General features: G+C 40.2%; 1 protein-coding gene across 2 annotated transcripts in view; it reads left to right on the forward strand.

The window, feature by feature from the left end:
- The first annotated feature begins 1834 nt into the window (after positions 1-1834).
- KANK1 (KN motif and ankyrin repeat domains 1) overlaps positions 1835-25885 on the forward strand; it is a 176713-nt gene continuing 152662 nt past the window's right edge. For both annotated transcript variants that reach the window (XM_016135562.2, XM_016135561.2), the window contains exons 1-2: positions 1835-2104; positions 16516-16605. The gene's annotated coding sequence lies outside the window, so the exon portion shown is untranslated. The remainder of the gene's footprint in view (positions 2105-16515; positions 16606-25885) is intronic.

The raw sequence follows: 25885 nt of genomic DNA on the forward strand, positions 1-25885 counted from the left end.
TCCACACAACGGAATATTATTCGGCTATAGAAGGGAATGAAGTACTGATACATGCTACAGCATGGATGAACCTTAAAAATATTGTTAAATTTAAGAAGCCAGCCCAAAAGCTACATATTGTGCTTCTTTTAATAAGAAATGTCCGGAATAGGCAAATCCACAGAGAGGGAAGGTAGATTAGTGGTTTCCTGGAGCTAAGGGTAGTGAGGCTAGGAAAAAACTGTAATGGTTTTTCTATTGGAATGATAGTGGTGATGGATACATAATTTTGTGAATATATTCAAAATCATTGAATTATACAGTTTAAGATTAAATTACACAGTATGTGAATTGTATCTCCATAAAAAAAAAACAGTATTAAGAATGAAGTAAATTTTTCAATATAAATCCACTGAAAACCTATCATACTTTTTTGATTAGGTTTGCTTACCTTTGAGGCCTATGAAATACTTACTAAATGTAAGGAAATAGAAATAAAGGGTGCAGGGTATTTCGTGTATGCAGGAACTCCCCTGCCTGATTCTCCCCTACCCTCTTATTACCTTGGGAAGAAGTATTTTTTTTCATAGACTTATAGACATTTGCGGGTCGAGATTTAAGAGATGACCTACTGAATCCATATACCCTATTCTACAGATGAAGAAACTGAGGCCCAGAAGGAACAACTCGATTACTGGCACCCGGTGCACTGGCAAAGGAGCCAAGACTAAAAATAAGATTTCTTCTTTGCAGTATCTTTGAGCTGCCCTTTGCCTGTCCTCTTAACAGGCAGGGGTCATCAATTTCAAGAATTTGCAGGTGTTCTTTGCCACCAACAGGTAGGGAAGCATTGATTTCACGGCTTCTTTTCTCCAGAGGCCAGCATTTCACCATGTGAGGTTTAATGACTCTTCGCTTTAACCTACTAGCAAAAATATTGTCACACGTTTAAGGCCCCACTGGGTGTGTGCAGTACTAGAGAGCTAGGAAGAGCCCTCGTCCCTCCCCCAAGAAAATCAGGGAGGTTGGCATTAGAGAGCTGGCATTAATGTTTTTTGTCTTGGTTTTTCTTGGTTTTTATAAAGTCGGTCCTTATGTCCTGTTTATTCAAATCTTCAATTGGAAAGAAGACTCGGGCTCTTGCACCCAGTGAGACTGCTCTGAATCGAGTGCGGTCTTAGCTCGGTGCTCAGCTCCGGAGGCAGACACTGCGTCGTCTTTGGAGTACCCCAAACCCCTGCACCTCCTGGACACGAATCCTCTCCTTTCCACCGAGGACTCTGTCTTGAGAAGGACCGAGAGCGAACCCACCGCGGACACAGTGCCGGTCTAGGGAACCGCAGGGGGTTTCTGGCTAGCTGGGAGACTGTCCCGCTCAAGCACCTGTAGGAATCAAGAGCCCCTACACGCTTGAGTCCCCCTTTCACCCCGGACCAGAAACCCACCCCACAGCCGCAGCACCAATTCTAGCGAAGTGGAGGGAGGCGGTAGTAAAAAGGTATTTGCAGGGAGTGTTAACATACCACCCTCCGCCTTTCAGGGACGCCTCCGGGGCAGAGATAATAGATCTGAACTGACGCAAGTTTCACTGGGGGATGGGCTTTTTCCTTCTCTCAGGGAGAAAAAGTAAGCACTGGTGGGCAGTAGAAACGTGCTGGGGTGAGGGGAACCCCTCGGCCGGGTTCTCGCTCTGCAGAGGACGGCCAGCAGGGTGGGGCAGAGGAGGTGCGCAAAGGTGCCTCGTGGGCACAGTGGGGTTGAGGCCGCGCGCAGGCGCACTGGGGCCTGGCCACCGGTCGGTCCCGGGGTACAAAGAAGCGCGGTGGAGAGCCGGAGTCCCTGGAGGTCTCGGGAGCTGCCTGGGGATCCCTCCCGTCCCGCTCCGAGACGCAGCCACAGTCTTTTCCCACCTGCCGTCTGAGGCTTCCCACTCTCGCCCCACTCTTTCGCCTTTGCCTTGGCTGCGGGGCCCGGGTGGATGCGCTGCGTTTTGAGGTTTAATTCTGGCGCTGGCTAGCCAGGGCGGCTCCGCCCCCTCCGCCCCGCCCCTCCACCGAGGTCCCGGAGCTCCGCCGAGCCAGCGAGCGATCGGGCCAGTGCTGCAGGTTGGGAGGAGCGCCTGGAGGTGAGTGGAGCCGGGGGCTACTCTGCTCCCTTTCCCCGGGCGGGGTGGGCGTGGGGGCACCTGGGCTCCGACCTCTGCTGCGGGGCCAGCCTCCGGGGCCAGCCTCCGCGCCCAGCCGCGCCAACTTGGCGCGCGCCGGGGGCGCAGGGCGGCAGTGGCGGGGTCGGAGGGCAGCTCTGCCGGCTCCCGCTCGCCCGAGTTTCCCCGGCGGCCTCAGGGCGGGCCTAGGGACGGGGTCCGAGAGGTTGCTTGGACTCGGCGGCACCCCGGGGTTGGGGCGCGCCGCAGTGGCGGGGCTCGGCCGGTGTGGAAGGGAAGCGCAGGGCGCCAGACTCAGGGTAGCGGGAAAGTTCGGGCCGGGCGGCGGGAGAGGACGGGCCCCTCCCGGCCCATGGCCGGGGCGCACGGTCCTTGCGGGCCCCCGGGCACTTTATCAGACCAGGATGGGGTGAGAGGTCCTCTTTGAGACGTCTCCCCTTGAAAGTCTCGGTTCCGTTCCACAGAAGGGACTGGCGGACGATCCCTTTATTCCTCTGCCCCAGAGCGGCAGGTGGCCTCGGGTCTTCCTCAGCCAACTTGGAGAGGGCTCGGGCCTCGGTTGCAAGGACTGGGAGGTGGGGGGACCTCTGGGCCTCCGGGGCCCGCCGAACGCATTCTGGACAGCGGGTGCTTCTGGGGGATCAAGTCGAGGGGAAAGTGCCAGCGCTGATAAAGCCGACTTGGGCTATGAACCTGCCACCTAGGCAGACACGCAGGCAATGCTGCCGTCGGGTCAGCTACTACCCGCTGACTCCCCTTGACCCCTCCTCCTCCACCTGGGTCCCCGTGGAACTTTCAGACGGAACTTTTCCTAGTGAGTCCTGCAGGTCAGAAAGAGATCTGCACCGAGGTGAGGGCTTTGGCCGAGTTAGCATGAAAAACAATCAATGGCGTCCCCCAGCGCTCGCTCTCTGCATGTCGTCTCCACGGAGGTTCATCTTATATTAATTAATGAAATATATCAGAACGAGTGCGCTGAGACTAACAGGGAAGGTTAATCACCCAGATCTATAATTGTGCATTTTCTTACCCCCACCTTCATCTCCCCCAACTGAGCGGGAATGATATCAGGACCTGTTTCCTCGTTTTTAATTCATGGGTTTATTCATCTTGAATTTTAGGTGGTACTTAGCATTTTTCCTGATAGTTGTTCCTTTCATCCTATTTTCTCTAAAACATGTTAGGCACATCCACCTTTTATTTATTTTAAAAAATGTGGTACAATAAACATGTAATAAATTTACCCTTTTAAAGTGCACAATTCCATGGTTTTTAGTATGTTCCCAATTGTGCAATCATCATTACTATCTAACTCCACACATTTTCCAAAAAGAAGCCCCAAGCCCATTATAGCAGTTATCCATTAGCAGTCACTTCCCATTTCCCCCTCCCCAGTCTCACAGTCCCTCATTTTTAAGGTGAAGTCTTCAGAAGGTGGAGATTGAATGAGAAAACTGAGAGATTATTAACTTTGGTTCTTTTTCAGTTAACAGATTTGGGGAAAGGTGCTGCTGCTGAGGTAGTGGGAAAAAAATTAAGCATGGGCTGTCCTATGTCCAGGTTAAAATGTCTGAGGATGGAGAAGCCCCCAGTGGAAGAATAATTGCCTCCTTTAAAGATACACATATTAGGAATACATTTTATCTCCAAAGGGCACAAGGATGCTTTGGGGACACTCTTTATGCACTCTATATTAGCCAAGTCTACAAATAGCTCTAGTTGAGGTTCTGCCTCAGCAAAAGTAGGTGGTGGTAGTGGTGGTGGTGTGTGTGTGTTGGGGAGTGTTAGAGAAAAAAGATTGCAGATTTAAAAATAGGTTTTTCTTTAAGTCATCCAAAACAACCTTAAAGAAGGAAACCACAAGCAAATGGCCATTGGAATCAATACATTCAAGACAGGTTTAATCCCTGAGTATCAGCATCTGCTCACAAATAGTCTGCATGAGCTAAAGTTCACATGCATTAACCACCCCCTAGGCCCGGGAAGAAGCAGATGTGAAAGGGTTTAGTTGAAGGAAGTTCAAGGACTTGGGGAGGGGATAGGAGAATGGCCGAAAGGCAAGTGCTTGTAGGAACTGAGGTCTATTAAAATGGGGTAGCTGTAGGATGAAAAGATTAGAGGTAGCAGATGGAATCTTAGTGAAAAATTAACAGATACTTCACTCAGGCATTTGCTGGATTATTTGTGCGTGTCTTAAAAATCACGTTTAGTGAGTAGAGTTGAAGCTAAGTAAATTACGTAACAACCGGCACACTTCTCTTTCACTCTTGAATCAAATAAAGAAGCCAACTTGGTTTCAAATGTTTCAGGAAATTTTATGCCTCTTGTGTGCGTGGCTTAGGTTACACCATTTTAAAAAGTAATTTTAAAAATTGCAGTATAACATCCATACAAATATCAAGTGTACAGTATGTCAGATTTTCACAAAGTGAGCATGAACTTACAGCTAGCATCAAGATCAAGTAATAGAATATTGCCATATTGCAGAAGGCCCCTCATGCTCTTTTCTAGTCACTGTTCTTCCCCAAAGGATAATCCAGCCATAGACTAGTTTTGTCTGCTTTCATGTTCTGTATACATGGCATCGTAGAGTATGTATTTTTTCATATATCTGGCTTCTTTCTCTCAACAATATTGCTCGTGAGGTTTAGCCATGATGTTGCATGTGGCTGTAGTTCAGTCAATATCATTGCTGGCCCATATTCCATTGTATGATTATACCCCAGTTTATCCATTCTAGGGTTAATGGGATTTGAGTAGTCTCCAAATTTTGTCAATGGCAAATAGTGTGTCTTATGAACATTCTAAGTCCATGTCTTAATACACATGTACAGATTTGTATTGGGTATATATTCAAGAGAATTGCTGAGTTTTGAGCTATTATTCACTTAGAAAATACTACCAAGCAGATTTCAAAGTAGTTGTGTAGTTTATATTTCTACCAGCAGTGTATGAGAATTCTGTCCTATCCTTTTTATAAATTGCAAAAACAGTAGACCTACTGAGATTTTGGCAAATGGACAAAAGGTGACCTATATTTGCCCCATTTAAGTAGACTGAGTATTTCTGTTGTTTTCAATTCCAGTGCTTCATGTCTTCATGTTTTTAGGGAGTCGTAATGCTAATATTTTCTATTGTTTATGTCTTAACGCTGTATCTTAACATCGCTCCAGTCTCCATGACTTAAGTCCTGTGCATGTCCACAATCCTGTGGGTATGTTTTCATTTAATAATCCCCTAATCATTGGAAATTACTTAATTTTTATAGTTTTACTAGTATATATTGCTGAAAGAATCATCTTTGTACATATAGTTTTTCCACTTCTTTTAGATTATTTCAAACTGGAGACTTTCCTTTTGATAGTTCTGGATCTTTATTGTTAAACTACTAACTGCAGATTCAAATTGTCCATGAATCTAGTACAGAATTGATAATAGAAATCTTTAAACTGCTCATATGTCATTTGCAAAATGGTGTCTCATTGGTTTAAATTGCTTCTCAAAGCAAAAGTGGGGTTGATCTTGGTATCGTCTTTTTAATAAATAGCATAAGTGGAACTTTTGTTGTAATCTCATTTACCAATCACATACTATTTTTCTTTATAGGCTACCTTTAGCAAAAGTACTGAGCTAGGAGCTTTAGGGGATATCAGAAGGATCATACCATTAAGTAGTTTATTGTCCGGACATTGTATATAAAAATTGATAATACCACTTTGGCAGAATTCTTATATGCGACAAAGGAATGGTTAGTTTACTTAACAGACATTGAGTGCTTATATGAGTTCTGAGTCGAAAGAGGACTTTTTGCCTGGTTGGATAGATTGGCTTCCTTAAACAGTAAGACTTGAGCCGAGCTGTTAGGGATCTTTAGAAATTGGCTTGGGAGCAGGTATCTCTGAAGAAAAGAGATCACTGAGCCATATTAAGGGGAGAGATTAACAGTGCACAGACTACTCTGGACAATGGGGATGATGGTGTTTTCTTGCCATTCTTTTTCTAGAAGATATCAAAAATATGCAAACTAAGATAAAGGCAGAAAAAAAATATTTAGAGCAAAGAACCTCACAGAGTTCAAAGCAAGTGGGTAGATATAAAGATACAGAATTGTAGTTGGAGCAGAAGGATGGAAATATCTGATGTAAGTGGTTCATTCTGGAAGTGTATGGAATGGAGAAATTAATGACGAGTCGAGAGATTTGGATGACATTTAGGTACACTGGTCCTTGAAAAATGTGTATAAGTAGAGATTATACATAAAGGGCATTGCAGTTTAAGCAATAGCTTTTGAAGAAGCCAGGCAGTCCAGCAGTGCTTGACACACTAATAGGGGTAGTGAATCATATGCTCAGAGACCCAGGTGAATGGCAGTTTGAGATTGTACCTTTGTCCAGTGGCTCAAGACTATAGAAACAGCCTGGTGGGTTCTAAGTATGAATTCTAGGTTCTGCTGCTTGCTGTGCAGTCTTTGGCACAGTTACTGAACCTTTCTGTGCCTCAATTTCCCATCTCTAAAATAGGCATCATAAAAGGACACCTCTCATGGAATTATTGTGAGGATTAAATGAATTAAACACCTGATACACAGTATGTGCTAAACATGTTTGTTGTTTCTTTAACTTTTAAATTTTCTTTTTTTCCCAGCTTTATTGAGGTATAATTGACAAACTTATAAGCTTTAAAAAATGTACATTAGAATGATTTTATATATGTATAAACTGTTTATGAATTTTTCCCATCTCGTTAATTAGCATTCCCATCACTATGTATATATAGTGTATGAGAACACTTAAGTTCTACTCTTAACAAACTTCAGTTATACAATACTGTTATTAAATTTCTGAAGTCATGTTTGCACATAGTAAAAATAATGCACAACAAAGAAGGGCTTAAAATGAAAACTAAAACCCATCACCCTCTGATTTCAGCTCAGAGTACAGTCTCTTCTTAGAGACTATTTATGTTTTGAGTTCTTCTAGAACTAAATTACCACGAAACTTAGTGGCTTAAACAATTGTTTTATGGTATTATGGATTCTGGGGTTCTGGGAGTTAGGCAGGGCTTCGCCAGGTGCTTCTGCTCCTTGTGATGTTGACGAGGTCTCTCAGTGGCACCGAGCTAGTGAATGGGCTTGTCAGGATGGTCCAAGAAGGCTTTGCTCTCAAGTTGTATGCCTTGACAGGGGATGGCTGGAAGGCTGGGCTCAGTGTTGGCTGTCGATCAGAACACCTACATGTGGTATCTTGCGCATAGTGGCCCTAGATAGTCAAGACTACTTACATGGCTACCAGATTCATCCATGCTTCCCTTAGTGATGTGGATATGTTCTAAGAAACGCATCATTGGACAGTTCCATCATTGTGTGAACATCAAAGAGTGTATTTACACAAATCTAGATGGTGTAGCCTACTGCTTCTAGGCTACAAACCTATAAACATGTTACTCTGCAAAACATAAGATTAAAGCAAGAATAAGAGAAAATGATACAATCAAGAGACCATAATCACGGGTCTGCTGCCGGTGTAACATAGCATACTGTTGTACATCAAACTTTTTTTTAGTAAGTAGAAAACGTACACTCTAAAATAACAATAAAAATATAGTATAGTAAATATATAATCCAAGTCGTTAATTATCATCAAATATTATGTACCATACAGAATTGTACATACTCTACTTTTATATGATTGGCAGCACAATAGGTTCGTTTACTCCAGCCTCACCACAAACACATGAGTAGTACACTGTGCTATAGTTTTATGGTGGTTATGATATCACTAGGCAATAGGAATTTTTCAGCTCCATTATAATCTTATGGGACCACCATTTTATACGTGGTCTGATGTTGCCTGAAACATCATTATATGATTCATGACTGTATTTATCAGGGTTCTTTAGAGAAACAGAACCAACTGGATGTGTATATGAGTACAGAAAGAGACTTGCATTATATGCAGTTGGCTCACATAATTGTAGAGGCTGGCAAGTCCAAAATCTGCCATGTGGATCTGTAGAATGGAGACCTAAGAGAGCCAGTGGTACAGATGAAAACCGAAGGCCATTGGCTGGAGAATTCCTCTTGCTCTGGGATGCCAGTCTTTTTTGTCCTACCTTTCATGTTGACACATACAATGAACTCAAGCTATGAGCACCTTGTGTGAACCAGTTGGAAGCTTCATGGCCTTTTATGACATAGCCTCAATTTATGCAACTTCCATTTTACCAAGCTTTATAGGTTGGAGCAGTTAAAAAGTCTGCTCAAACTCAAGGGGAGGGAACACAGACCCACCACATGATGGGAAGAGTGTCAAAGAATTTGCAGCCTTCGTTTTAAACATTCTGTACTTCATTTCACAAATTTGAGAATAGCTGTTACCACCATGCTAAGGAGGAAGGGGAATTTATATTACCTCCCACCTTTTCTCTTCTTCTACCCTCTGCCTCCCAACATGTATTAGATATTCTGTTATTTTTATCTTACTATTCTCTTTTTTCAGTTAACTTTATAATTTTGAAGAAAGCATTTCATACTTGAGAAGGCCATGGAGAGGTGAAAAACTCTGGTTTGTTGTGTGGTGTATGTGTATTTGGGAGGGACCATGAAGGAGAACAACAGAACTGTCTTGAATAGGGGAAGCCTGACCGGGAGGCTGTAATTGAAACACTCCAGCCACTAGACATATGAATTGCCAGTGAGCATGTATTGTGCATGAGCCTAGCAGGTGACTTAACTCCCCAATTTTTATTTTCTCTTTGGCTTCTAAACTCAGATACCTGTTTGCCTTTTCCTTCCTTGAGCGTTGCATTTAAAATGTGGATACTGGAAGCAAATGATATTTTCACTGATGAAGAACCTTAAAACAGATAACATGTCAGAAAAAAAGTGTTCTCATGCTTTTTTCATTACAGAAGCAATCAGTTAATTGGAAACAGTTATATACTTCAAACAGTGTCAGGAAGCCTGCAGCTCTGTTGGAAGTTTTTTTTTTTTTTTTTTTTAATTCATTTAGTTAATGGAATTGAGCAATGGGGCTTAGTTTAGCTCTCAGGAGACATACTAATCCTTTTTATAATTATCCCCTGAGAAGCGCACAAGAACTTCTATTCTTGTTGGTTTACATTTATTGCGTATTGCAGATAAAATTTCTTTTGACATTTTATATAATTTTTGGCTTGATTAGAGGCAAAGAATGTAAATATTTTGATATCTACATTACATTTTTGGTTAAATTTGTTCAGATTTTTGTTGGTAACTTGGACTGGTTCACCCTTTAACCTTGGGGAAAACATGAAAAAATAATAATTAGAGCAGAAGTCGAAGTCAAGCCTGAATTCCTCTGTTCCCCTCCCCCCATTCTACTCAATAGAGCCAGTCTTTCCTATTTAAATAAAACTGCTTAAGAGTAGTCGTTTTTCAGGGGCTGGGGTTGTCCCTCTTATGTGAAGCTTTAACTCACTTTTCAGCCAAATAACACCAACACCTCTCATGTCCCTTTCCCAGAATAAAGCCATAGACTGAAGCTGATCATCTTTGTATCATACCCCCTTCCATTCATTATTCTTGCCCTAAGGATATCCTTCTAACATCAGGGATTACTTTTGTCAAAAACTGACATAATACATATACTCTTTTGTGTCTGGTTTTTCTCCATGTTATATTTGTAAGATTGACTCATGTTTTATGTGTATGGTTTGTTCATTTTTGTTGCTTTGTTGTGTTCAGTCGTGCAAGTATACCACTGTTTATCCATCCTAGTGGAGGATAACATTGGGTTGTTTTCAGTTTGGAACCAGTGTAAACAGTGCTATCATGAACATATGTATGCGTTTTCTGGTGAACATATGTATAGAGTTCCTTTGGGTACATATCTGGGATTGGAATTGTTGGGCCACACAGATCAGCTGTAGTAGAGAGTGCCAAAGACTTTATTAATTTATGTTCCCAAAAATGGTGTGTGAGTTCCAGTTGCTCCACTTTCTAGCCAATACTTGTTATTATCTGTTGTCATATTTTAGTCAATTGGGCAAATGTTTGTTATTGAATTCTCCAGACAAATGAATATGAACACCTCAAAAGGGGCTTATACTCTTTTTTTTTATATAGCATAGTGAAATAGTAAAGCTAGACCGGTTAAAAAATTCATTTAGGGACTTTATACCAATTTTTTAACTGGTCTAGCTTTTCTGTTTTTCCATGCTATAAAATTCATATAGGATTTTTTTTTCTTTTAATTCATGGTAGATGCGTCTTAAGAGTTAATAAAAATTTGAAGAACAGAAGTTTATGAATAAATTCTACTGATTCTCAGAACTAAGTTATTCAGTATATTTGAAGACTGAAATTTTGCTCTTGTTGTCTTTTGATTTTTCTAATTTGCTAGATCTTTTGATTTTTACCACTCACTATGACATTTTTATAGAGAGATTTGTTTGAGTCATGCGCCATATTTGGCCAGGAATTAAGTTTCCATGTGAAAATGTAAAAGAAAATTTGAGTTCCTGGTGCATATTTTTTTAAAGGAAAAAAGAGAGGGGGTTGTCAACACCGTACTGAGTTGGATGTCGTGACGCTTCGGTGGCATTGATAAAAGTTTTTGCCATTTCTTAGGGCATGAAATGAGTAGTTTTAATGCACTTTAACATATGATTTGTCATGCTTGACTTTGTTTTGATTTATTTTCTGTTGGCTTTTCGAAACTTCATCTTTCAGCTTCTATTTAGGGCACTTATTTTATCTTCTTAATTGTTTCATTTTAAGGACTGTGTGCCTCTTTAAGAATGCAGCCTCGCTTTGTGCTTATTCAGTGTGTATGCTCCATCTTCCCTTAAATGTCAGGGGCATTGCTGATTAAGGGATGGACCGTACTGGTCTTAAACACCTTTAAGGTATCCGTGGGTACCATGTGGCCTCTGGGTGGCAAGATTAAATCCTGGGTGGCATAACCCAAAGGATTTGTGAAGAATCCAGGCTTCTGACCTTGAAGGCAGAGTAAGAGACACCACATTTTAATCTCCTTTCATAGTAATAATTCAGGAGTGGGAGGAGAGTTTGCTGAATCCCTGTCAAGGAGAGGAGTTTGGGAGAGAAATGATAGAAGTTTGTTTACTACAACTCAAAGTTTCTTAGCCCTGGCAAAGTTTCCGTGACCATTGGGAGAAGCAATTCAAATGGTTTACCATTATGAAAGTTTTGTATATTTAAAACATTTTTTTTTTTTAAGTTGAGGGAATTCATGGCTATTCCTCTAATGAAGTTATATCAACTTACTTGTATTCTGACATATTTTTATGGGAGGTGGGGAGAGAAAAGGGGAGCAGTTGTGGCTCTCGAGTGGGATCTGAGAATTGTTCATAATGCTGGGAATGATAGCAATGTTGAGTGGGAGGCACAGTTTAGAGACACTGGCTTGAGGAATAGCAGGGACTTTTTATGGAGTGGCCAGGTGGGAGGGAAGTGACTAGTTAAGCTTCACATGCAACAATATTTGTTGAACAAATATGCATAATTTCATCATTAGCATACTCGGGCTGCCTGATCTGCATGAAGGTACTCCTGATTCATCAGTTATAATGGTTTAAGTGCCTACCACGTGATAGCTTATCCTGTAGATATCAGGAATTCCATGCTTCCATCAGCTGAAGTTTAATCATTTTTGTTAGGAAGAGATTTGTCTTAACAAGATTTGCCTCCACCTGTTAGGTATGTATCTGAGTCTCCTGTTTGTTCTCCACCACTCCTCTCCCCACACGCCCCTTCTTTTGTGTGTGTGAACTTAGAGCCATGAGGGTGGTATGAGTTACCTCCCCAAATTCAGTGGACTTCCTTTTTCTAGAAAGTTTTAATTTTTAGGCTAATAGAGAAAAAGGAGTGTTCTTTTTTGTTTGTTACCTAGGTTTATTTTAGCCCACCTCAGGGAAACAAAAGGCTGCTATTTGGATATTCATGGGAAACCAGAAAAACCTAATTGTTTTCCTTTCATGGAATCCTATGTGCCTTTATAGCTTTTACACTTTCCAGAGAACCCAGGCATCTCTCACTGAGAAACAGAGCTGCGGTGTCTGAACTCATTTCTGCGTGTTGTTGGAAGGGGTGTGCCAACGGTTCACCTCTTGAAGTCAAGAATGAGTAAGAAGACCTTGAGGACTCTTAGCCAGCCCAGAATGATTCAGTAAAGTATTTGCTTTAGTACAATGGAAAAAACTGTCACTCTTTCCTGCTCTGTCAGCTTCTCTAGCGAAAGGAGGAAATACTGCTTAAGGGGCTTGAAGTTTACATAGTTTATAGTTTATGAATCATTTTCTTTCAAAGGAAGTGTTGTAACCTCTGGCCTCACATCCAATTTAACCAAATAACTGTGTTCACCTTTTTGCATTTTAAGTCCTGACTTAAAGCTGTTAACTCACATGTTATGTCTGTTTAAGCCTGGGTCCCAGGCTGGGTTGGAGGTGCTGAATCCATGCTTCATCCTCAGCCTCTCCTTTTCTCTTCCTGAACCCCAATGACCCACAGCAGCTTTGCTTTCCCACTTGTTCCCCTTTTTTTTACCTTTATTTTTTATCTGGTCGTATTGAAGGGATGAGGTTCAGTATAAGGCACTGGTTAGACTCTTGGTCTCTAAGTTCTCAACTTTACTGTTTCTTGCTAGGCGTATGTTTCCTTTGCTCTATTTGTCTGAAAAGAAACATTGATATCATTATGTCATTTTGTTTAAGTGTGTCTTGCTGTGGGGAAGGGAGGAGAAGGAGAAGCGGGGATGAGAAGCAGGGAGGATAGACAAAGGGAGGAACACCCAGGATATAGTATTTCCTGACTATAAGACTCCCTGAAAAATGATCTTAAAAGAGATGTCTTGTTTGCTTATGGCCAGGGGAGCAGAGAAAGGGCTGTGATCTCAGGTAACGTACAGTGCGTCCAAGAGGAACCTTGGGGGTTAGGTAAAAGGGCAAAGGCAGACTCAGAGGCCTGGGTCCAGGGGGAAACTCCAGCTCCATGAAGTCTCACCACCCTTCTCCCTTCTCTGTAAGCTCTCCCACAATTATTTTGGCTGAGCAAAACAGTCTTTCTCTGCCTGTAACATGGGGATAAAGAGAAAGTCACAGAGGAGCTGAGAGGATCAGCGAGATAATAGATGTATGCGCCTTACCCAAGCTTGGTTGAACTTTGGTCACTTGAGAAGCTTGTTGCTCCTCCTGCTGCCTCAGGACAAGGAAACTTCACTGGTTGCTTAAGATAATGGGTAATTGCTGGGCTGTTGTGGAGGCTGGGTACTTACTTTTCTCTAGGGGCATTGGGATGGGGAGAGATGAGATATGTTCTTGGAACCCCAAGTTGATGCTGAGAACATCTCTTCTGGGAAATATTGCACAGGACTGCTGTCATGCCGAACTGTGCCGGAAGCATGCTATGGGACTTTCAGGCACAGGTGATGCAAACCATTCACCATTTATAGCAGTGTTTCCAGGGTATAATGCATAAGTACACTTGATAAACTATAGGCACCTTATTGGTTAAACTGACGGTTCCTTGTATCTGAAGCTTTTGGGAAGTGAGGATAGAACATTGTATTTATAGTCCAGGACCTATGTAAGGGCTGGGTCCTATAAAGTTGACTAGTTCATGTTCCTTAAATCAGTGGCTGTACAGACCTAAAAGATTGGATGTATTTCTCACAGCAACATGTGCTATTTTGCCTGTTCTCATGTTCATTACAATTAAGAACTTTTGTAAAGATTGGATGTATTTCTCACAGCAACATGTGCTATTTTGCCTGTTCTCATGTTCATTACAATTAAGAACTTTTGTTCAGCAGTACAAATTAAGAGTGAAAAGACAAATCAAAAAATAGTAGATATTTGTCATCCATTGTCCATCAAGTAACTTGTCCAGCATATGTAAAGAGCTGCTGCAAATAAACAAAAACAGGAAACCTAATTTTAAAAAAGAGAAAAAGAGAATTCAGTATCAATTATCAGGAAAGTGCAAATTAAACTACTATAAGAATACCAATATATACTTAGCCAATTGGCTAAAATTAAAAAAAAAAAAACCTTGATAATGAAACATTAACGGAGATATAGAAAAGCTTAAATCCTCATACACTGCTAGTAGAAATGTAAATTTATATAACCACTTTGGAAAGCTAAAGGACTAATCTATAAAGCTGAATAAATACATATCCTATGATTCATTACTTATCCTCCTAGATATATATGCCCAACAAGAATGAGTGCATATGTGTGCCAGAAACATAAGAATGTTCATCGTGGAATAGTAGAAACAATCCAAATATCCATGAATGAGTAAATAAATTGTGGTATGGCTATACAGTGAAATACTACAACGCAATAAAAAAGAACAAGTTACTGTTACACAGAACAACACAGTGAATCTCATAGATATTACTTGAGTAAAAGAAGTCAGAAGCGAGTGTACATATTGTATGGTTTCATTTATATGCAGCTCAAAAAGAGGCAAAAGTAATCAACGATGACAAAAGTCAGAATAGGGTGGGGGTGTGCAAGGGATATAATTACTAGGGAGAGGCATAGGGGAACTTGTGGGGTCCTCATCTCTATTTTTGATCTAGTTGCTGATGACAGATATGTTCATCTATAAGAATTCATTATGATAAATATTTAAGATTTATGCATTTTATAGTATGTATGTTATTTTTTAATTTAAAAGGTTTATTAAGATCAAACATTTAAAAATAAACCAAAATTTAAAATAAACCGATTAGGCTTCTTGGCTGCAAAAAAGAAACTCATTTAAACTGGCTTAAACCTGCATCAACTGTAAGGAATTTCTTGGAAGGAACCCAGTGAAACCCAGGAGCATGGTAGCCCAGCCAGTCCTCCTGGGAGTTGGGCAGTTAAGACCTGAAGTTATGATTATGATTTCCTTGGGGCACTCATGGTACCTTCAGCATTCGTACCATTCCTTAGCTTTGCTCTGTAGACCACTTTTCTCTGCTTCAGCTCACAGGTGGTAGAAAATGGCAGCCCAGCCCTTGCTTCTCATGACTAGGTCCCATTTCAAGCCTAACTCCTTTTTTATACCTTATAGTTCACTCTCCCTGGCCCTCTCTCTCTTCCTGTTGATTGACTTAGTGTATGCTTCCTTGGCCCCACTGTGTTCAATCAACTGTGGCCAGAGAGTCTGGGCTCATGTAGGAAACAGAGCAGCCAAGGCTAAAGATGGGTGGATTTTTTTTAGAAAGGGAAATGTGTGAAAAGAAAATGGTTGCCATCCTACCACATTTTTTCCTGCTGAATGCTTCCTCCTATTTTTTCCAGCCATTATTCGGATCAAAGAAAATGTCCCCAGGGAATTCTTTGTTCCCTTCCAAGCAAATCAGACTCTAATGTCTGCTTTCAAACAGGTCACCTCAAGCAGCTGGATGCTAATTTCTTGCTGAGTCTCTCCCCAAGCTCTGGTTTTACCAAGATCCACCACAGACTAGTCCTACCAAAGGCAAGACTGTTGCTACCTTGTACCACTTTAAGATTATGGAAAAATTCCCCAAATCCATGAAAATTCATACCTTCTTGGTATAACTTTGTATCAAATAATGTGAAATACTGTACCTAACTTGATTTGATTTTAGCAGTACAAAAAGCCTTTCTGATACCTATTACAGACTTGCTAACCCTGGTAGGGAGAACAACGGGCTCCTGAATTCAGGACTTTTCAAGGCAGAGTGTAGTATGTATATAGCATTATCTCTCCTCCAGTCTCTTGGGTAAACTGTAGATTTGCAACTTGTAAAGTCTGTAAACCTTGACTTGGCTTATGCTTGTATGGGATTTCTTAGCTTTCCCTTGACCTTTCACTAGGTACCCTCTCACTGTACCTTTTTTTTTTCATGGATTTCTTCCCAATTAAAACAGACTGACCACAGCCTTTGGATATGACAGCCTGTGAGCTTAGTCTAGTAAGTAAGTGTTCTGAGCTTCTCTAGACTTCTAGCTTAGCAACATACCTCATCACAAATTTGCAAGAGGTGACGTTGAATGGTTTCCCTTCAGAAGTTAATTTTTTAAATGAATTTATGTATTTTTTCATCACTAGCTATGAGAGGAGTCTTAACTCTGGGCTTATTTTTTTCCCCTTTGGCTTCTAGAAAAAAAATTGAGAGTCCTGGTAATTTTTATCTAGTTCTGTTTTAATTGATCATTTGAAAAACTATTTGTATCATCAGATCTTGCAGTAGCCAGGGGCTAATACTCAAAAGCTAAAATGAACCTAGGCTTTTTGGGGAATGATTCCTATATCCCATGAAATCCCGGGCAATTGCATTTCCTTGTTTTGTGGGGAAATTGGTGTGCCGGTTAAGTTTATAACCTTGATTCTTATTTTATCCCCCCATCAGTTAGAGATTAATTACGGGACTGTGGAAGGGTGAGCTGTCGAACCTTATCTTCTTTGAACCTGCCATTGTTCTCAAGAAGGTCTTCTAAAGGTCAGTAACTTAAGTTTTCCCCTTCCCTCTAAGACACATATTTATAAGGCAAAAAGGTTAATTAGAAAAAGGCAGATGTTATTTTCAGTTTATTATATTTATTATGCAGGTGATTAGTATGAAAATTCGCTGGTGGTAAGGCCTGCATGCCCATCTACCTTAATTAGGCTGCTCTAGGTATGTGTTCCATGGAGAATTAAAACATTTAAAAAAATTAAGTGTTGTTTCATTTCTCGGCTTAGACTAGATGATGCTCAGTGGCTTAAAATAACATTTTAATTTCTTGTTCGCTGTCCATGACAGCTATGACTCTGCTCTAAGAGTCTTTATTCTAAATCCAGGCTGAGTGCGCCATGTGAATATGAAAGAGTGAGAAAGGAAATGACCCGTCTATTCATGGCTCTTAATGCTTCTGCTTGTATGTCAGTTTCACTTGCATTCAGTTGGCTGAAGCAAGTCACATGGCTAAGCCTACCAACAATGGGATAGGGAAATATAATGATTTCCCATTTGGAGATGCTATGAATCACGTGACAATGGGAGTGAAGCCTGTTATGGGGAGGCATCAAGTAACTGAAATAACAACATAACCTACCACAATGGAAAACTATATTTAATTCTAAGAGGTTTAATAGCCTGTATGCTGGTATAGGAACAGTTTTTAGAATTGATTAAATCTGTATTTCAGGGTTTGTTTTGAAAGAGTTATGCTTCAGAAATCTGCATAGATATGGAAAACAGGGTCTAATTTTTGTACAGAGCTGATTAATTTTTTATGAACTGGAGAGCTGTACGCACAATTTGGTAACTTTCCATTCATTGTTTCTCTGAGGTCCAGATCTGTATTTTAATCAAGAAATTGCTCATTATTTTTTTGACTTTTATTTCTTGATTTTCCATGTATAGCTGCTGTCTCATTGGTCATTGTTTTTTGTTTAGTTGCCTGAATTAATATGGTCTTGGCAGCCAATTAAAGGCAGATGGTACTGTCAAGAGAAGGGTTGAGATGGCAGCTTTTAGCAAAACTAAAATTTCTTAGGGCTTAGTAAACATGCCCTGGTATTTTTCTTTTAAAAGTGAGATTGCTGAGCTGTTGCTAATGAGAAGAAATTTCTATCATCATTTAAAAAGTACAAAGTCAGAGTCCTTTAAAGAATGATAGCAAATTATAATTATACTTACTGTGAGACAAAGGACTTGAGTGTCCTGATTCACCCTACATGTTGGGGAAGTTCAGAGCTCTTTTGCAGCAGCAGGGGCGGGGGGTGAGGGGGCAGGGGGCGGGTGTGAGGCGGTGGTGGTGAAGGGAATCTTGGCCATTCCTACAGGTTTCCTCATACTCCTTTTGTATGGAGTGAGAGGGTATCTATCCAGACAAGAGTCTTGTATAGGTTCTGTGATTTTTATGAGAATGTTAAAATTTCTGCTTGGTTGACTTACAGTAGGTAGACCAACCCTCAAGTGGTGGTGTCGAATGTTGCATTCTGAGTTCTTCCTGAGCGCTTGACTTGCTCCAGCTGTGAATGAAAACTTGTTTTGGAGAAATAGTGTTCATTCATGAAATTCTAAAGGATTTTACACACTAGTTCCTTCAAAATATTGAGTACTTAGAATCCTGTACTTCCTTTTGCCTCACATTTTTTCTACTGAATTAGTTTGTATTATGTCCTCAGCTTACATTATCAAGAGGATAGGAAATATCTTAAGAAACAGCCACAGGAAACTTTTACACTTTGTAATCCAGTGTATCTTTCAGCAGCCCTTTTTTGAGGAATCATTAGAAAAGTTGCCATAAGCCTTGATATCAGGCAATGCTGGGACATTTCTTGAGAAAATATTTGATTGAACAATGTGAGTCTTGTAAGAGATTGTGATCTCCGTATTGCTTTAGCCAAATTTATATCCCATCGTTAAACAACCATGATGAAGTTCATATAGTCATTTTTGCTAACTAATTTAGGCCTTATTTACTATTCCATTATATTTTCCATTGTTCTGAATTTAATATATGTTTCTGTTTGAGAGAGAGAGAGAAAGAGAACACTAGGAAAACTCCTTGTCTCCTTTATTGTTCTCACAAGCAGATGTGTATGCTCAGGGACATGCTGGGGTCTCTGTCCCTTGTACTCAGTCTCAGGGCAAGAAACTCTTTCTGGTCCCTTTTGCTAATGAGGAAGGAGCTTCTCTGGTGTGCTTTAGGATCTGCTTTCTAGGCCCAGGACCAAAGGTGGGATTGAGCTAACAGAAGGGGAAATGTGATAGGCACTTCTGCAGGGACAGATCAGGAAGGGACTGCACATTAACTTTTAGGTTAGGAGTTGGTATTTCCCCGTGAGCTCCTTTGGCATCTAGCCCAGTTTACTTTTCAAAATCTAAAGTGCTTCTTGGGCTGACAGTGTGTGGCTGTCTGTGCTCTTCTGACCTCCAGCCTCTGACCTGCCCTGGCTTTCCCTTCACTACCCTTCCTTGGTGCTGACAGCTTGTGGTAATCAAGCCAGAATTGGCCAAGAGCTAAATATCTGGACTTCTGTGCAATAGTTTCCTACTGAAGTATCTTCCGTGAACTTTGATTTGATATCATTGTAACTTTCGCTGTCATTGATGAATTATATAAAACATATTAAATTTTTCTACATGTGCTGGTACTTCTTGTTCACTCACCATTCCTTCTCAGGTTCCTTTGCTGGTTCTCATTTCCTTGATTTTTGGAGGGCCCAAGGCTCTCTCCTTGATCTTTTCTGTAGATACTCCTTCCCTTGGTGACCTCATCTAATCTCTTGGCTTTAGATACTATTGATTCTGGTTATTCTAACATTTACTTCTCCAGCTCTGACATCTTTCCTTAACCCACACTTATATGTCCAGCTTCCTTCTCGTACCTCTACCTGGCTATCTATAGCCACCTCAAACATAGCTGGAACAGAGTTCCGGATTTACCTCCGTTCTTCCCATAGCCTTCCCTATCTTGATAGATGGCAAAACCCAAAAACTGTGTGGTCCTCTTCAGTCTCCTCTCACACTCCACCTCCAATCCATTAACAAGTCCTGTCAACTCTGACTTAGAAATGTCACCAGAATCTGCCGCCTTGTCCGTGTTTTCACTGCCCCCGTCCTCTCTCACCCGGATTCCTGAAGTAGCCTCGTAACTCATTTTCCTACTTCTGCCCTTGCAGTTCATTCTCAACAGTGATCTTTTAAACACAGAAGTCAGGTAGATGGCGGTACTTCTCTGCTCAAACCCTCAGTTGGCTTCCTGTTTCTGTAAGGGGAAAAGATTTTACTGTGAACTACATGGCTTCCTTGACATGGTCCCTTGTTTACTCTTTGAGTTCTTGTCTTTGTTTCCCTCCCCCTTCTCCTTTGGACTCCTTGCTCGTCTTCACACAGACCTTTATGCTTCCTCTAGGGCCTTAGCTTCCTCTGCTTGAAACACTCTTCTCCATGCTGGCTCATGCTGTCTTTACTCATCATTTCAATACCTTTCTCAATACCTTGACTCTCTATTCAGAAATGCAGTCTGCCTTTTTCTGCCACTCCTGATCTCCCTTACCCAGCCCTTCCTTTTCTTTTGTTCTATAGTATAATATATAATTTACCTATTATGTTTATTGTTTATTATCTATCTACTCCAGTGAACGTGGGCTTCCCTAGGACAGAAATTTTATCTGGTTTGTTGGCTGATAATATACTAAGTTCCTAGAATGGAGCCTGGAAAGGTAGAAAGTACTTAATAGATAGGCATTTGTTGTTGAACAAACTACTAATGAGATTTATTTTACTGTGCTGTTCAGAATCTCTCATATGAAGAAGTGTATGTCTCAGTTCACTTTTGGGAAAACATTTATATCTCTGACGAACAGGGGCTTTTAATTTTTTCCCCCAGTTTCCTTTTTTGCTTTGGCTACCAGGATGCCAGAAACTAGGTTTTACACTCAGTTACAATAGTGACTCTTGGCTTCAATGTGTATGTAAACTAATCTAGCCCTTCCTCTCCCTTCCCCTTCCCTAGCCATCACTTGGTGTAAAGTCGTTCTGTAGTTATCTTTGTTTATTTTTTGACAATAACTGTGCATTTTATTGTTAGACCCTTCAAGTAATCTTTGGGAGTGAACTGTATATAAGAATTCAGAGCCACTCTACAAAGGAGAAGTAGTGTATTAAAGAGATTTGTCTTAGCGTATAGCTGGTTTTTTGAGCTTCCAGCCAGGCCAGCAGCATTGTTTAAGGTAGTATGCAATCTACCGGTTGGATCAGTGTTCTGAAACAGCAATTTTGCATGTGCTATCTCTCTGTAGGCTTTTATTTGATTGAACTATGCTTATATAAATATTAATATAGTTGTAAACTACTATTGTCAACCCAAAACTCTTGCTTCTTAAACCCAGAGACTCATATCTGACAGAATATCCTTTGAAGAATGTCTTGCCACTGTTCAATAAAAGCAATTATTGACTAAAACCCAGAGTTGTAAATTAATGATAGGGTGTTCAGCCTGGACACATAAGCACTACGTCTTAATATATGCTTTTTATATAGGGGAAATTTTAGAGGATATCCAAAACCATAGGCTTAAACATCTTCCAGGAACTTAAAGTTTTTTTGAAATTTTTGGACAACTCTTTTTTGAAATCAGGCATTCTTAGCAAGTTCTATCCCATGGATGCTTACAAAAATCAGTAGAATTTTACATTTCTGAGTCGGCCAAGTTTGAGTTAGTGACTCTAAGTAAATGCACTTTATTTAAGCAGGCACGTGGTAATGTTAGCACTGGGATCTGAAAGAGTAAGCAGCCAAACGTTTCGACAGTTTCTGTGTTCCCGAGCCTGCTGCTCACCATTAGAACTGGATCTGGGGGTTTCACGGTGCCTCCTTGAAAACTGCACAACTAGGTTTTTTTTTTTAACAGATTGAATTAATAAATTTGTCACCTGAAGGACTGGTAGTTTTAGCTTCTTTTTAAAATCTGATTACCTGAAGCCGTTGCTTTTTACAAATTAGTTCAGTTTCCTAGTCATGTTGCTTTTTTTTCTTTTTTTGTTTTTTCTTTTCTTTTTTTTTTTCATGTTGCTTTTAATTAAGTTGTGCATACAAACCCACACAAATCCATAATTCTACCTCTTGCAAGAATGAATTGTTAGGAAATAGAAAAGAACTGGGAATTTTAGTCTTTTTAAAATTATAAAAATGAAAAAGGTCATGAGAAAAATCTGAAAAATCCTGCAGTCTTTGAGACATGTGACCTGCCTGGCATTGTGTCTGAGGCATTTCTTTCAACAAATACGTTAACAAGGAGATGCCCGTGTCCCCAACCTACAGGTGGTAGTAGTTGGTGGTCAGTACCAGCAGCAGTAGACTTAAAAACCATAGACTATTCTCAGATGCTATTTGAAATATGGCTTTTATTGCTGTTCAGTGCAAATTAGCCCATCATTGACTCAAATCTATGAAAAATCTTAATGTTTTATATGTATGTGTATACTTTAAAAAGTCAATTTGTACATTTGTAAATGGAAACTGTAGCTCTTGAAATTTTCTTAATATAAAATAGTTTTTTATTTAATAAATAATGTTTATATTATTGTGACTATGAAATAATTCACATCTGAGATGTGTAATTTGAATATTTCCTTTCTCATACAGCTTGTCCTCACCCAAAGTTAATAATTGTTGTTTCTTAGCTTTATGTACCTCTCAGTGATTCACCCCCAGATTGAAGCCTAACCCTCCTCTCTTTATGTTTGAAAACCCCACGGAAGTCCTCTGTTGTATCTGTCCCTCCTGAAGGCAGCCCTTTTAAAAAATACCCATCAACCCAGAAATGCCCTTCATTTTACTTTCCTAGATCCCATGGTGTCCTCTTTCCTTGTGACTCTCTTGGTCTCTTACCTTGGTAGAGGGCATCAGCCAGCAGTTTCTGAAAAAGGTTACATGGGAGATAAATTTTTGAGATTTGGCATGTCTAAAATGTCTCCTCTTTCCTCCCTGATAGTTTAGCTAAGTATACACTTCTAGCTTGGAAATTCTTTTGAAAAGATTGCTCTCTGAAGTTTTCCCTCTTTTCTTTAAAAGCTTTTAGGATCTTTTCTTTGTCTTAAGTATTCTGATTCATCTGTTTTCATTGATGTTTCCAGGCACAGAGAGACCATCTCAGTCTAGAAGCTTATGTTTTACAGTTACTGGAAAATTTCTTGAATTATCTTTGATAACTTTTTTCTCATGATTGAATTCCTGTTTTCAAATATTGGTTCTTCTGGAGCAATCCTCTGCTTTTCTTACCTTTTTATCTTCTGTTTTTTTTTAGGTCTTTGCCTTTTTACTCCATGTTCTGGTGAATTTCTTCAGCTTTACTTACAACTGTTTTTGCTGAATTAAAATAATGTTCAAATGGATCGTACATGGCTCAAATTTAAAAGATAGATAAAGGTAAAATGAAAAACCTCCCAATTCCTGCCGTGAGCTCTACCATATTCCCTCCTCAGAGGCAATAAATGTTTCTCCTTCCAGAGATACTCTGTTCATATATGAGAGAGAGAGAGAGAGAGAGAGAGAGAGAGAGAGAGAGAGAGCGCGCGCGCGCAAGGCACAAAAATACCTGTTCCTCTACATCCTTGCCAACATGGGATATTATGAAACTACTTAATCTTTGCCAATCTGATAAGTGAAAAATGGTATCTCATGTGGTTTTAATTTGCAATTCTCATAGGAGGTTGAGCATCTTTTCATGAATGTGTTAAGAGCCATTTTGTGAACTGTTCTGTCCTTTGCTATTAGTTGTATCACTTTATGTGTAAGGGAAATAAGCCCTTATCTATAAGAATTGGAGTCTTTCCCAGTTAATTGTTCATCTTTTGACTTGGATTATGTTGCATTTCTCCTTGTAGATGAATTTATCAGCTGCTTATTTTAAGGCCTTTGAATTTAATGGCATGAGAGAAAAAGGCCCTCTCCACTCTAAAATTATTCTTTAATTGTCCAGGGTTTCTTCCAGTACTTCTTTGGTTTCAGTTTTTGTATTGAAACTATTAATCCATCTTGAATTCGTTTTAGTAAGTAAGGATCCCAATTTACCATTTATTTAAAACTCATTTATCCCCTTTAATTGGAAATGCCACCTTTATCATACACCAAATCATACATGTTCGTGTGTCTATTTCTTGACTTTTCTGTTTTGTTGGTCTGCTTAGCCATTCGTGTTTTAATTGTTCCACTATTCTAATTGTTAAGGTTCTTCTAATGTGTATTTATCTTAGGGAGGATTACGTTTTAATTTTTATTTTATTTTATTGTTGATGTTGATGTTAACTATTAATTTTGCAGTGACAGCTAAAAGTGAATTATTCAAAATTTAAAGGAAACCAACCAGAATTTTACATAGTTCAAAAGAAATATACTGACCTAGGTTGGTACAGGTCGGTTTTCTAACTCAAGGTTTACTATTTATTTTTTCTAATGAGAGTGAAACAAGATGCCAAAACAAGAATAAGAAGTATTTAATTATTCACTTTTGAGATCAAGATTGGCTTATAAATCAGAAGATCTAGCCTTGAGGGAGAAAAAAAAAAGATTATATAGGTCAATAATTGCAAAGCAGAACTCTTTAAGTTTGAGAGTTGGTCGAAGATACTTGATTGTGGGGACTGAGTCATTTGAGATGCGACTCTTGGTTCATTCTCAGGTGATGAAAATATACCATCAGTAAGTCAGCTGGAGTTTGAGATGCGACTCTTGGTTCATTCTCAGGTGATGAAAATATACCATCAGTAAGTCAGCTGGAGTGCAGCAGCATCAGTGACTTTCAGTGAAATGCCTTTGTTTGTCTGAGATGAAAAAAAGAAACTGCTGTGAACCACAGACCATTTCATTCTGAACCATGACAGCCTTTTGGCCTCTCTCCTCAGTGTTACTCCGAAATAGCTTTATTATAAAGGGGTAAAATCTGGTGTGTGTGTGTGTGTGTGTGTGTGTGTGAGAGAGAGAGAGAGAGAGAGAGAGAGAGAGAGAGAGTTTGCACGTGCGTGCACATGAGCCAGACTGTTGCCATATTATATTGTGATACCAAGAAAGAGAAGAGAACTTGTCCAGATGCCCACTTGAACTCTGGTGGCCAGAATGCACGCTCAAGAGTGAGTCATTTTGGAAACTGTTTTTCTCCTGATGGTAATGAATTTAAACCATTAATCGAATATGAGCCCAAGCACAGATTAGTAATACGGACTAGACTTGTCTTAGCTCTAACTGCTATAAGAGTACAACAGATGGTGGCTTAAACAGCAGACATTTATTTCTTACAGTCTGGAGGCCAGGAAATCCAAGATGAAGGTGCCACATGGCTGGGTTCTCTGGGTTCTCTGAGAGCCTGCCTCCTGGAGCACAAAGGCTTCTTTCTTGCTCTGTCCTCACATGGAGAGAGGAAGGGCTCAGGTCTCTCGGTTCTTATAAGGACGCTAATTCTTATCCTTGGGCTCCTCTACATGACTTCACCTAAACCTAATGACCTCCCAAAGGCCCCACCTCCAGATGCCATCGCTTTGGACATTAAGGCTGTAACATATGAATTTGGGGGTAGAGTGGGAAGAAAACATTCAGTCCATGACTATAAAATAATTCGTGGGCTGCTCTGAGCTCCTGTGGGCAGTGCTTTCCTCAGAAGCCTCAAAGGAGACTTTGGCTCCAATTAGACAGTGTATACAGTGTATACGGATTAAAAAGTAACTCGAGAGCATTCATCTTTTTCTTAGGAGCTCTGGGCTTAAAACTTGTGTTTAAAATCTTCCCTGTAATGCCTAGAATGGGCCCAAGATCTTGCAGTGATTTGTTTTAAAAGGTGCTTGGCTTCATTTATTTCCCTTTATGAGGGATTTCGAAAAAGAAACATTCGCTTGAATGTCTGCATAAGTTTTTTATTGTTTCCATTTTAGCCATTTTTTAAGTGTGCAATTCCGTGGTATTAAGTACATTTACATTGTTGTACAGCCATTGCCATCCTCCATCTCCAGAACAGAAACTCTGGGCCATGAAACACTAACTGCCCATTTTCCCCTACCCCAGCCCCTGGTAACCACCATTCTATTTTGTCTAATTGTTTTACTTTTATATATATTTATGTTGTTGATACTCAGAGGCTAAACTTTGCTTATTTGGCAGTCTTCACAGAGTTTGCAGGGTAAGCCTGGGACTAAAATGCAGTCTAGATCACCAGTTTTGGAACATCTATCTTGGAAGTGGGTAAAACTGCCTGAGTTTGTAGTGAAGAAACGCACTTCCAGATTTCTGGAGTAGA

This window comes from Rousettus aegyptiacus, unplaced genomic scaffold (assembly GCF_014176215.1).
Source record: "Rousettus aegyptiacus isolate mRouAeg1 unplaced genomic scaffold, mRouAeg1.p scaffold_m13_p_3, whole genome shotgun sequence".
Lineage (NCBI taxonomy): Eukaryota > Metazoa > Chordata > Mammalia > Chiroptera > Pteropodidae > Rousettus > Rousettus aegyptiacus.